The sequence below is a fragment of the Condylura cristata genome, unplaced genomic scaffold (assembly GCF_000260355.1).
Source record: "Condylura cristata isolate star-nosed mole 26May11 unplaced genomic scaffold, ConCri1.0 scaffold00005, whole genome shotgun sequence".
NCBI lineage: Eukaryota > Metazoa > Chordata > Mammalia > Eulipotyphla > Talpidae > Condylura > Condylura cristata.
The window spans coordinates 36,320,890-36,334,049 of record NW_004567106.1 but is presented as its reverse complement, the minus strand read 5'-3'; positions in this window follow the sequence as shown (position 1 = coordinate 36,334,049).

Genomic DNA, 13,160 nt, shown 5'->3' with positions numbered 1-13,160 from the left:
GGGTTGATGAGAGGGTTCACCAGAGACAGTGTGGGGAGCAGCACAGGCAGATCGAGGAAGTACACTGCTGAGGGGAGCAGTGGCGGGTCAAGAGGGGTCTGCAGCTCCATGTGGATCACCTCCAGGGCGGGGATCAAACTCATGCTGAAGTGACTTTAGTTTCTTAGTGCTGTGCTTTAACCTGCTGTGCCAGGAGGACCCTGTTACCTTACTTTTAATGTTAACTTATATTCAGTCTCTGAAGATCATAATTTCTGTAGTTTAAAATACAAAGAAGTCCAATATCTAATTTGCCTCCTTTTATTGCTGGTTGGGTCACTCTTGTAAACTATTTTTTTCTTAATTTGTTCCCAACATTTGATTATTGTCCTACTTTTATCAGTCCTATCACTGTATGGTTGAAAGGGAACATTTTGATTTGCTTCAGACAAATATGGCATGCTATTAATACCCAAAACTTTTAAAATTAAATTTCTATCTTGTTCCACAAAACTCAATGAATTTATGCAAATGACCATATTTTCAGCAAACCTTTAAGAATTAAATCTCAAGTGAGATTTCCACATCCTTACACAGTATGAGAACAAACTTGAATTTGAGTATTTGTGAAATATTTTTCTGCTTAAGATAGTAAGGTGTTTACTATGAAATCATGGAATCAAAGATATGTGAAGCAAAAGTTAACTGTTGTAAAGTAAATGTACAGATGATATCATCCTGTGAAGGAAATATTCTTTGTTTTTGGACGTAAAATGCAATAGATTCAGATTTCAGGTGTATGTTCAGTTTTGCTTTATAAAATCTGCCAACAATGAAGTACAGAATACTGAGAGATAGACACATATACATATACTACTTTGTTTTAGATTCTTTAAGCAAAAATACCAATTTTTTCATGTGTGTATATAGAGACAAAAATACATCTATCTATCTATCTATATGAATCTTGGAAATGTAGATAGATTTGTTGTAGGATAAGAACATAGATAAAATACATAAAGAATTGATGAATTCTATTTCTTGTTATTTGATAGACTGTGATGTCCCTACCTTTTAATTGTGTCTAATGGGATGGAATATCTATAGGAAAAAAATTAAAACAGCAAAATCAGTTAACATTCACTTACAAAAGTATTGTTTGTATTTTTCCTACGAGATATAACCATTTAATAACATAAAAATCTGTCACAGAACTCAACAGTGTTGCTCCTGTAGAGAAGTCTAGGAAATCAAAGCTAAAAAGGGACTCAAAATAAGAGCTCCCTTGTTTTTCAGAAATGACAAGAATGTCACTGAATAACAAAATACTATTACTTTCATATAAAGAGTTAAGTTGAAAATATCTCCTTAAAACTATATGACTGATAAACTGGGAGTAGGGCAGAAAAGAAACCAGCTACAAAATACTTCTGCATACTTCAGAGAAAAGCCTAGGATAAATTAAAATGTTTTATACCTTCTCTGAATGTTATTGTCAAAGACTCAGGTAAATTGAATTTTACCTACTCTGAGCGTCAGAATATGAAAAACTATAGACAGTTATTTTCTGTCAACAGGATATTTTATTTCCAAGGTGATCAAGGAAAATATTCATGTATATTTAACAGAACAAAGGATAAATATAAAATGTAAAGATTTGGCTCAGCTTTTTAAAGGTAAGTTGTTTAAAATGTTTCTATGCATAATACATACAAATATAGTATAAAAAAATCAAACTATCTTGAAAGTTCATTTCTAATTTTTGTGTTTAATATATGCTCAAAAATTTACATGAAGTTGAGTTATATTTACCAAAAGTATTATTAGAAATTTATTCTTACTAGGTTTTTTAAGCTTTTTAGAATGTAAATATATAACAAAATTTACATCATACTATTTTTAGCAATATCAAATATAGAGTCATATTAAAGCTTTTCTGTGTGTAACTATGCCAACATGAAAGATAATTTTCCTTAGTGGTGTTTTAAAATAAAAAGAACTATATACAGTTTTACTTGTATTGAGCTGACAAATCATTTTCAAAATGCATGAATGTAAAATGGGCAACATCGCTGATACCTCATACAAACGCATTGTTGGTTAACTGTCATTGATATTTTATAGAAGTCATTAATAGCATAGGTAATTGTAGAAATCAAAACACAGAAGAATGATTTATATAAATAAGCAATAGCATATGTAGTAATAGAAGTAACTAGTATTCAATTTTTTGACATAGTGACAGTAAATAGTAACTGATTGGAATTTCTCTGAATTCACAATTCTATTTTATTTAATGAGGATTGCAGGAACCACCCAGGATCTTGAATCTGTTTGTCCAATTGCCATATGAAAGTAATTTTTTTTACATAAACTACAAGAGAAAAACCAATTTAAAATATTTCAAATACTATGTTGGGAAAATGCTGAGAATTTCTCAACACACAATTTTTTTCAGCAGCCCAAAAAAATAAAATATAGTAGGCTTGTGTAATTTGGCATGATAGAGCAAATAAAAACTAGCAGAGATCATGATTGTACTTACAGTAGAACACAATAAAGTATCTTTGACAGTAAATCACAGGATCACCACAGTAGCACATTGATTTATTATATATTTAAAGGAGTTCTTTAACTGAAGATTTGGGGGCTATGTATTAAATCATTTAATTTATATTTTATTTAGAATTGATGACTTTTTAAAATGTTAAGAACAATACATATCATTCAATTCAACTCTACTTTTGATCTTTATAATTTGTATATACTGGATATTTAAAGAATGGTACATACATAGTTGTATAGCTTAGTAAGTCAGGTCATAAGCAAATACCCATGGTACCATCAGTTTAATCAAGATAATGGAAGTCTAATACCTGTCAAAGTTCCCACATTTCTCTGATTTCTCTAATCTTTGGTTGTTGATGGATTGGAAGATTTTACTTAGTTAAAATGTCCGTATTGTTCAAGGCAGTCTCCAGGTTTAAATTATTTGCATTAAAATCCCAACTGCATTATTACAGAAAAAGAAAATCAATTCTGAAAGTCATAAGGAACTAACAGACCTAGAATAGCCAATAGATCTTGAGAAAGATGAACAAGAGGCATCATACTTGCTGATTGCAAAATATATTGCAGAGTTAAAACAATTAAAACAGAATGGCTTTGTATAAAGTCAGATCTGTATGAAAAGTAAATTAATAGTGCATATAAATAAAGCCACTTGTATATAGTCAAGTGTTACTCTATAAGTGTTAAGAATATATTGTAGAGAAAGGCTAGTCACTTCAAAATTTGTGAAGATTTGTTCTGTGCAGCAAAATGTATTCTACGTTGTAATGATTCATGTACAATTGAAGGAATAAACACTATGTTCTTTTTGGGTTCTATAAATGTCCATTGGTTCAAATTGGTTAATAGTGAGTCTTCTATATCACTATATTTTTTTTTCAAAGCTCTGTTGATGTCATATACATCCAAGATTGTCAGAGACTTTTGAGTAACTTACTTTCTACTTCTTTGGTATCGTTGGGAATGTTTTTGTGCTAAATATTTAATCTATTAATGTTTCCATTTTCTCTAAATTACTGTTTGCCAAATATAATTTAGCCAAAAGTTTTAACATAAAAATAGTTGAAGAGGTATGTGGGTGTGTGTTTTGAGTATGTAGGCCTTTGGCTAGGTATAACTTATCTACAAATTTTTATATCATAACTTACTGTGTTTAAACAGCCTATGATAGCATTTACTGTAACTGAAGATGTGGTTATATTAAATTCTAACACCTTTATGTTTTATAGTTGGAACATCCCTTTGTCCTGAAATCTTTTTAATTAACTACTCAGTTTACTTTTTCATAACCAGTTTTTGGTGGTTTCCTTATTTACTTACTAATCTGTTTACTTGCAGATAATACTATCCTACCATCTTACTAGAGTTTGTAAATAACACTTAACAAATATTTCTCTTCCAACTTTTGTTCTGTTATTACTGCACATTTGAAATATAATAGAAACAAACAATATTACACATTTGAAATATAATAGAAACAAACAATAAAGCAGAATTATTTTACTTTATAATTATCTTTTTAAAAATTAAAATATGAACATTCTATAACCTCTACATCCATTTTTTTATAGTTCTTTGTGAAGATTCAGGTTTCTATCTGTTCTCCAATTTCTACTACTCAAAGAACCATCAATAAGATTTCTTGCTTAGTCTAACTCTGCTGGCAACAGTTTCCTTACTGGTCTACTTTAAACTTTCTCATTAATCATCTGTATATAATATGTTTGTCTCTGCCTGGTTGAGAGACTTTCCTTAACTTTGATTCTTTGATTCTAAAAGACAGTCTGCCCAGTTCTACTTAGGGGGTGGGAGGGTACTTTATTTTGTTTTTAAATCATGTTTGCAGTTATCTAAGCTTCTTGACTTGGAGTTTCTGTCTTTAATACTTTTGAAAAAGTTATCTAGTTACCCGATAACTTGTCCCCATTATTCTCTCCTCTACTTTTTAATCACATCTATTAAGACTCTTAGGAGCACACTCTCAAAGCTCTTTTTCTGTTGCTATGTACTTTTTTTAATAAGTTCTCCATTTGATTATTATCAGCTCTGTTAAAATTACCTGTGTGCCCTTGAAATGTCCACTTCCCACTAGAGTCCTTAACATATAAATGAGTTATTTTGAATTTTTATAATGCAGCTGATATTTCTACAGGGTCATCTTTAATTCCTTTCATATTTCTAATTTCATATTTCTGTTTATTTTTATGCAACAATTTAAATTGCTGCTAAAAATTAATTTTGTTTATTAATAGTTTCCACAAAATTAAATAGCATATTAATATTATAATGGTGAGGCAGTGGATATAAATGAAACTTTTTATTCCTAATGCTCTTTGATGTCTGTAAAGAAAGAAAAATTATATGCAGAATTAATAAAGTGGTCACTATAGCTACTTAATTTGATTTTAAATTGACAGCTGTGACATTTATCAATTTGGAGTAGTTATAATAAAACAGGCCAGTAACAGAATTGGTCTAAAATTCATTTATATAATTTTTGCCCTCTGGTTATAGATTATAAATGAGAAATACAACTTGAGATATAAAACAAAAATCAAATATGTTTGATTTGATTCTGACTTTTAAAGCAATTTCCTAGTAATGGATTCACCACACATTTTACATTTTCTGACTTGACTCGAAAAAATAAATGACTCCCAGTAGTGGATTCAGACTCCTTCTGAAGGGTATAGCATGCATGGCAGTATTCAGAGCTGCAGTATGGTTGGGGAAATGTGCTGGTAGACAGTTTGCAATTCTGTTTTAGCAAAGAACAATTTTCTCTAAATATACAGCCTTAAGCTTGAAAGATAGTTTTTTTGTTTGCTTTTTTAAAGGCCTGGAAGATGAAGGTTAAACTCTAAACTCTACAGCTTATTTTCTATCTAGGATGCAAGGCCAGTAAAATTTGAAAGCATTAGCATATTAGTAATACTGTTTTGAATTTTAAAGTAAAATCATGATGTATCATTTTGATTTTTATAAAATTTAATTTAGCAATATCAGGGGGCTTAATATCATAGAGCTAAATAATTGTTTATATTACAGTATAATACAGTACTTTGCAATTGACATTAAGTGTAACTGTTAACCATTTTTAGTTCTTGTTTCTGTGGGAGAAAGAAATATTACCATACTAAAAATCATTGTTAGGTGTGTTTGAAAGGTAAGGCTACATGAAATGTGTACATCTTAACTTTAATGGGTATAATGATCACTGATTTTTATTACTTTGATTTTAATAAATTAAAATTCAACACAAGCAACGAAACACTGCTCATTTCAAAATGTGATTTTCTCCAAGTTAAATGGAGTCTTCTTGCCTATTAAGACATAAATCCTATAATGGGATTGAGGATATTGCATTTGCATGCGGTTACCATAACTATTGACTGAATATGAACATACATCCTTGGATATCACTTCAAACTTCAAGGAGTTGTCCAACTGAAGATATTCAGAGTACAGTTGAAAAAATTAAAATAGAGGATTATCTGATCATATTAGTACATAAATTCTTTATTCTTAGCAAGGATTAAGAATATAATGCTTAGAATCTGAAAGAAGTTAAAGATGCTAACAATACAGAAACTGAGAATAGAACCTAGAATAAAAAGAATTAAATGACTTAAGGGTATTAACTGTTTTTCTAAATCTTAAATGCTGCCCTTTCAGCAAAATCTATAGCTTACCTTTATGTTTGTTATCTTACTAACATAATTACTCATCTTCTGAAGGAGAAATTTTAATTGCAAATATATTTTACAAGTAAGAATTAGGAGCTTATAGGATAACCGACATGATCACTTAGAATCTAAACATGCCACTTTTTCATGATGATAGGTTTCCTTTTAAAATTGGGAATGTAGGTGATAGACAAAAATATCCTCTAACTTAAATAGTTAAAATTCTAATTTTATTCCATGGCAACTTCATAACATTGTTAAAACGCATTACCAATTTTGAAAGTCATTGACCTCTTTCCTCATATTTCTTGTTACCAAGTACTATTATGACTTTCCTATAATACCTCTTAAATAGTGTCCTTTCTTTTTATTTCCATCTCACTAACCCATATCCCAATCCCAGAAAACCATAAGTCTCTTGTTGCTTCTGGTTTCAAATTGATGAGTCAAATCTAAAAAATGGAAGGAATATTCCTGTCTCCCTGACTATGTATTCTGCATGGATTTCTAAATTCTTTGTTATATACAGTTCCATCAATATCCAGTCTCAACAATGGTTTAAATAATTTCTGTAGTGGATGTGTAAGATTCTCCCTTGGGTATTGTTACCATAGTACACAACCTCCACCAAATAGCCCACAGTCCATCCCCATGGATTAGTATGCTCCTTCCCTTCTAGGTCTTGTCCCTCTCCCTCACCTTTCCTCTCACCCTCCTTCTTTCCTTCTTGTTACCTCCATTCCACAGTTTTCAAGGGTTATCATTAACAAACATGTTTTTTTTTATTTTTTTACTGAGTGTATATATATAAAATTATATTTGCATTTATTTGATATTTATGTATTAATCATTCCTACAAGGGTTCATTTAATTAATTTGAACTCTAGTTAACTTGAACTCTTTTCAAATGAATAATATTTAGAATTTTAATATTTTGTACCATATCACTTTTGGTTCTAGGTTTATTATAAAACTTACATATATACATTCAAATTATTTTTGCCAATTGATAACAGTGAATTTAATTAAAATGCAACTAACTCCACAGAGCATGAGAGAGAATGAGCTTTTTTTTAACCTAATTTTTTTTATAATAGTTTATCTTTACATCATTTTGTACATTTTTCCATCTCATTTGCATCCCCTTGGGCTTCCCATCACCGATGTGCCATCACCATAGTCCAGTGCATTTCCCTCCCCCAACTGTTTGATCCCATTCCCCACTCTACCCCCATAAAATGTCTCTGGTATATAGCTGTTCATTATTATGATTACTTTCTCACCTGGTCCTGGTCCTTTAAACTCCTCCTATGAGTGAAACCATCCAGTATTTTTCCTCTTTCTGGCTGATTTCACTAAGCATGATCCCTTCCAGCTCCATCCATGTTGCTGCAAAAGGCATGCGTTTTATTTATTTTTGGTTGCTGAGTAATACTACATTGTGCCACATTTTTTAAATTCAGCTGTCTACTTTCAGGCATTTGGGTTGTTTCCATGTCTTTCTAATTATAAACAAATCATCAATAAACGTGGAGGTGCAGGTATCATTTTGAACCAGTGTTTTTGTGACTTTTGGGTAGATACCTAGGAGTGGGATTGCTGGGTCATAATGGAAGCTCCATTTTTAGCAGTTTAAGGAAACCCCAAACAGTTTTCCATAGTGCTTGTACTAGTTTGAAGAATGAGGATGTTGTTTTGTTTTGTTTTTTAATGAGGATACATCTCAGGATATCAGATGAGAAACATAAATGACCTGTTCTTTGTCATATATTTGATATTTTCTATCCTTGGATTCTGCATTTATGGGTTCAGTTACCCTGGATTATGCAACCATGGTAATGAGAATTATAAAACTGAACCTATGAATAAGGAATGTGTAACAGATATGAAGTGCCATATCTAAGTTATCTGTGGATATTAAGCTGGGCAGGAGGGAGCACTCAAACCTCATGGTCAAGTTCATCTATATTATACATTACTGCCTTCGTTCTCTATGACATAAAATAAATTTCTATTAATACATGTGTAGATTTAATTGGATAGTTAAAATCTATCAAAAGGATAATTTTAAAGGCAATTTTTTAAAATTATGCCAAATATAGCATAAGTCTCCAAGATATGACAATAATAAAATTACTATCATAATAATCATATTAGATTAAAAGAATATATTTTTTTAAAGATTTATTTATTCATATAGAGCTGGGGTACAGGCCAGAGATGCGGAGGGTGAGAGGATTCACCAGAGACAGACTGGGGAGCAGAACAGGCAGATCTACGAAGTACACTGCTGAGGGGGAGCAGCGGGCGGGTCAGGAGAGGTCTGCCATGCCATGTGGATCTCCTCCGGGGCAGGCTGTGATCGAATTCATGCAGAAGTGACTTTAGCGTCTTAGTGCAGTGCTTTAACCCGCTGCGCTACCAGGGAGGGCCCAGATTAAAAGAATATTTTAAGTACATTTGGAAATACATTTGCAAAATCACTGAAACCACATGCCACCTGTGAGATGAGGCCAGATAAGTGTTATTTCATATATTGGTATAACGTTGACTGAAGGAAATACTTAACGTGTCTGAGGAAACTGACCCTGTTTCTACTAAACCTATAATACAAAGTAGCAAATATATAAAAATGCTAAAATAGTGACTTTTTGTTGTACTTTTGGTTTGTTTTTTTTTTTCTTCCCGAAGTTAAAGGAAATTTGTGAGCATCCATGGCTTTCTGCCATTTATTAGCATCACAGATTTCTTACTCATCTTCACATTAGTAGACCTGGAACTTTATAAATAAAAATTAGAATAAAGTCTGCATGATTCTACAAATTGTGACTATCCAGAAACGATTTGAAATATTAAAAGAAATACAACATAGTTCAACTTTATGGTGTGGCTACAAAATATTTTTTTTAAATGTGACATTGATTCTCCTTAACTGTGGTACAGCCAAGCCTTATTTGTTTTATAGTTAGTTATTTGGTGGGAGTCTGGGAGTCGGAGGGAGCTTGTTTTAAGTTTTGACCCCTTGTTTCCATATATAATGGTGAGGGAGATCATCATGCATTTGTCTTACTCCTTCTGACATATTTCACTGAGCATAATGAAATACATGATGTTGTTACTAATGTCAAAATTCCATCTCCTTATAGCAAAGTGGCATTCCTTGATATATTTAAACCATATCTTCTTAGTTCACTCATCTACCATTGAATACTTACTTTTTTTCCATAACTTGACTATTTGTAAATAGTACTGCAATGAACATGGAAGTAAATATTACTTCATGTTTTTGCATGATGCCTGTGAGTGGAGTAATATAGCATATCATAGATCTATTTTTTGTGTTTTTGGAAATCCATACTGTTTTCCACTGGGACTGGAGCAATCTACAATTAGTGTATATGAGGAATCTTTTTTCTTCCACATCCTCCCCAACACTTCTTTTTGTGGTCTATAGGCAATTGTCACAGGTGTGGGTATGAGGTGGTGTCTCATTGTTGTTTGGATTTGCATTTTCCTAATGCTAAGTGGTGATGAGCAGTTTTACATGTGCTTGTTGGCCATCTGTCTTCCTTGGAGAAGAAAGTGTAATCGAAATTTCCATCCTGATTTTCTTGACTTCATATTTTGTCATATTTACTTAATGAGGTTATAGTCTCTCTTAGATTAACATAAATTATTTAATGAATTCACCTCATTATTAAAAGCAATGAACTTCATGTCACTGAGATTGAAAACAGTTACAAAACTAGAAAAATAAACACTCATGAATTTTAACATAGCAATTGCTTTAAATGAAACAGCTTATGTAATACTGGCTTCATTTAAGGTAAAGTTTTTAAGAATAAAACTCAAACAGGGTCCCTCCCTGGTGGCTCAGCAGGTTAAAGCACAGCATTAAGAAGCTAAAGCCACTTCAGCCCCGGAGGTGATCCACATGGCGCAGCAGACCTCTCCTGACCTGTTTGCTGCTCCCCTCAGTAGTGTACTTAATCCATCTGCCTGTTCTGCTCCCCACTCTGTCTCTGGTGAATCCTCTCACCACCCCTGCACTTCTGCCCTGCACACCAGTACTGTATGCAAAAATAAATAAACCTTAAAAAAAAAAAAGCTCAAACAGGTTGGCTTCTGTTGTAAGGTAATTCCTCTATCTAAGGGTAACTTGTTAACTCAGATTTCATTATTTTTATACAGTAAAAATATTTAAAATTTTCAAAAATTCTAGAGATAATATAAAAATGTTAAATTTAAAATTGAAGAATTAGTTAATTCCAAATGACATACTTTGATACTATTTGAAATGTATAAATCATTATTTTATCAATGAATTGATGTTTCAGCAAATGTTTAGAAAAGTCTAGGCAAAAATTAGAAAACATAACCTGGACTAAGGAAATATCATGATTCCCTGCTCTATCCAATTAATTTGGTTAATGGCTTATTAATTTATCATTGTCATGTGAACTGTGTCTTCCCTCAATAAATTCAGAGGAAGCAGAGGGCAGGCTTATGGAAATTATGGATAACGCAGGCTTGTATATCAAATTGGTCATTCTGTCAGAGACGCCATCTGTCTAGAGCATGGCAGCAATCATTAAGGTGGGAATGAAAATGGATAATTTACACTAAAAATAGACCCTGCTGAGGTTTCTTGAATTTCTTGTTCTTCACTCTTTATACCAGCAGGATTTAAAAAAAAAAAAAAAAAAAGGTCTTGGAGATAATAAGAGAAAAAATTACAACCACTAAATTTGGAAGTAAATCCTCTTAACCTAGGATTTTAGAGTAGTGGGAAATTCCACAGAGGCAGTCAGAGTCTGTCTGTCAAACTGCTCATTCATTTTGAGATCTAGTAATAAAAATATCAGCTTATCTACTTAGAATTTTAATTAATCTGAATGCTTATTTCATAAATGTTAACCAACCACTTTTGTAAGAAAAAATATATAAATGGAATACTCTCCAAGTAATAGGAATTTCTTTTAGGGAAAAATATTAACCAGACCAATTCTTGGTAATAGGGGTCAGGTAACAGACTTTAGTCATTTAGTAAACACAATGCATACACATGTTGTAGTATTATGCCAAGTACAACGGACTAAGATGCCTTTTCTCTTGATTTTTATATTGGCATTCTGATAAAATTATTTAAAATTTATATCTGCTAATATATTTGTTGGATTTATTAACTTTGTCATTTATTTTTATTTATAGCACATAATTTGTAAAGGTTTTTGGGTTATTCTATAACGTTAATATTAGCATAGTATTTTTATTGTTCAACGAAGAATACGTATATTTTTTAAATATTTATTTTTTCAGCATACAGAGCTGGGGTACAGGCCAAAGGTGCAGGGGCAGTGAGAAGACTTACCAGAGGAAGTGGGGCATAGAACAGGCATAGAACAAAGTACACTGCTGAGGGGAGCAGCAGGCGGGTCAGGAGAGGACTGCCTTGCACATGTGGTCACCTCTGGGGCAGGCGGGGATTGAACTCATACGGAAGTGGCTTTAGCTTCTTAGTGATGTGCTTTAACCCGCAGCACCACCAGGGAGGGCCCAGAATACATATTTTTTAAGGCTAAAGATCAAAATTTTAATTTGTTCTTTGTAAGCTTGGGCTTTACCCCAAAGAAAAATGTATCTCTAATAGGTAGGCAATTATGAAGCTTGCTAGGGCACAGTTCCTTTAAAATTCAGGGTATCACTGGAAGAATTGAAAACTAATGATAAGCTTTCTGTGCAACAACTTGGCATGTTGATGAATTAGGTGTCCCAAACAGAATACCGCTGTAATTTCATTGAAACCAGATGGGTCAGTGTGTAGTTTTCCTTTTTGATCATGTTTCATGTAGTCTGTTGTTCTAAATCAGTAATATGAAACTCATCTTCAGAGAACTCAGTTCCTCTACTACCTCATTATTGGTCTGTCTTTACCTATACATAGCAAGTAATGATAGGGAGAGAGCTACCAGAAAAGGTAAACCACAAGTAGGTTGCCACAGATTGTTTTTGATTTCTCTTACTATGTATATTGGTTATTCTAAGTTTTGTTAAGTAAGGACATGGAAGGAGTTAGGCTTCTCTAAACTCCAGATAGCAGAAAGCATCATCAAAATGAGAGCAATACTTCTGGTCATCGAGCAATACATTCGTGTTTCCTGATAAGGTTCTAATAAATAGAAATTCCTAATAAATAGAAATTAGAAATAAAATGATTGTGATTTGATGACAGATAATGAAGAAATTTAGTGATATGGTACCTAAAATGTGCTTCTCTATATACTTAATATACATATATGCAATTTTACTTAGAAAATACATAAAACAATACATAGTTCATAATTTTTTTTTTTACTCTTTAAGATAATAAAATTTGGGGTTACTATATTTTTGCTGATACTTTTTAGCCTCATTCATGACCAGTGTACTCAAAACAAGTAAACCAGTACTGTGGCCTATCAAGTTTTTTCTATTAACCAGAACATCATTTTAATCTGTTATTTCACTTTGCTTAGCTGTAAAGTGTGGCTGCTGAACTACATGATCTGTAATATTCTTTCACATTTGAACATGGTATTTTTAAACTGTCAGAAGTTTTGGGTACAGTGGGTCTGCAAAAGAATAAAATAGATTGAGGATGGAAAGATGATGGCATTGAATACATGTCCAACTGTTCAGTGTATCATGTCAACTCTGTTAGCTATTCCTCAGTACATATGAGAAATACACATTGGTTGTGTATCAAGCCACAAAGTATTTATCTTTTAAGAAAGAAATTCACACATATTCAGTGTATTTGTCCAGATAATCTACTCGTGGCTAAGATTTTGATTAAGAACTGTTTTGCGATGTTTCTTCTAATCACTAGCTATATTCAGTCTCTCTCTCTCTCTCTCTCTCTCTCTCTCTCTCTCTCTCTCTCTC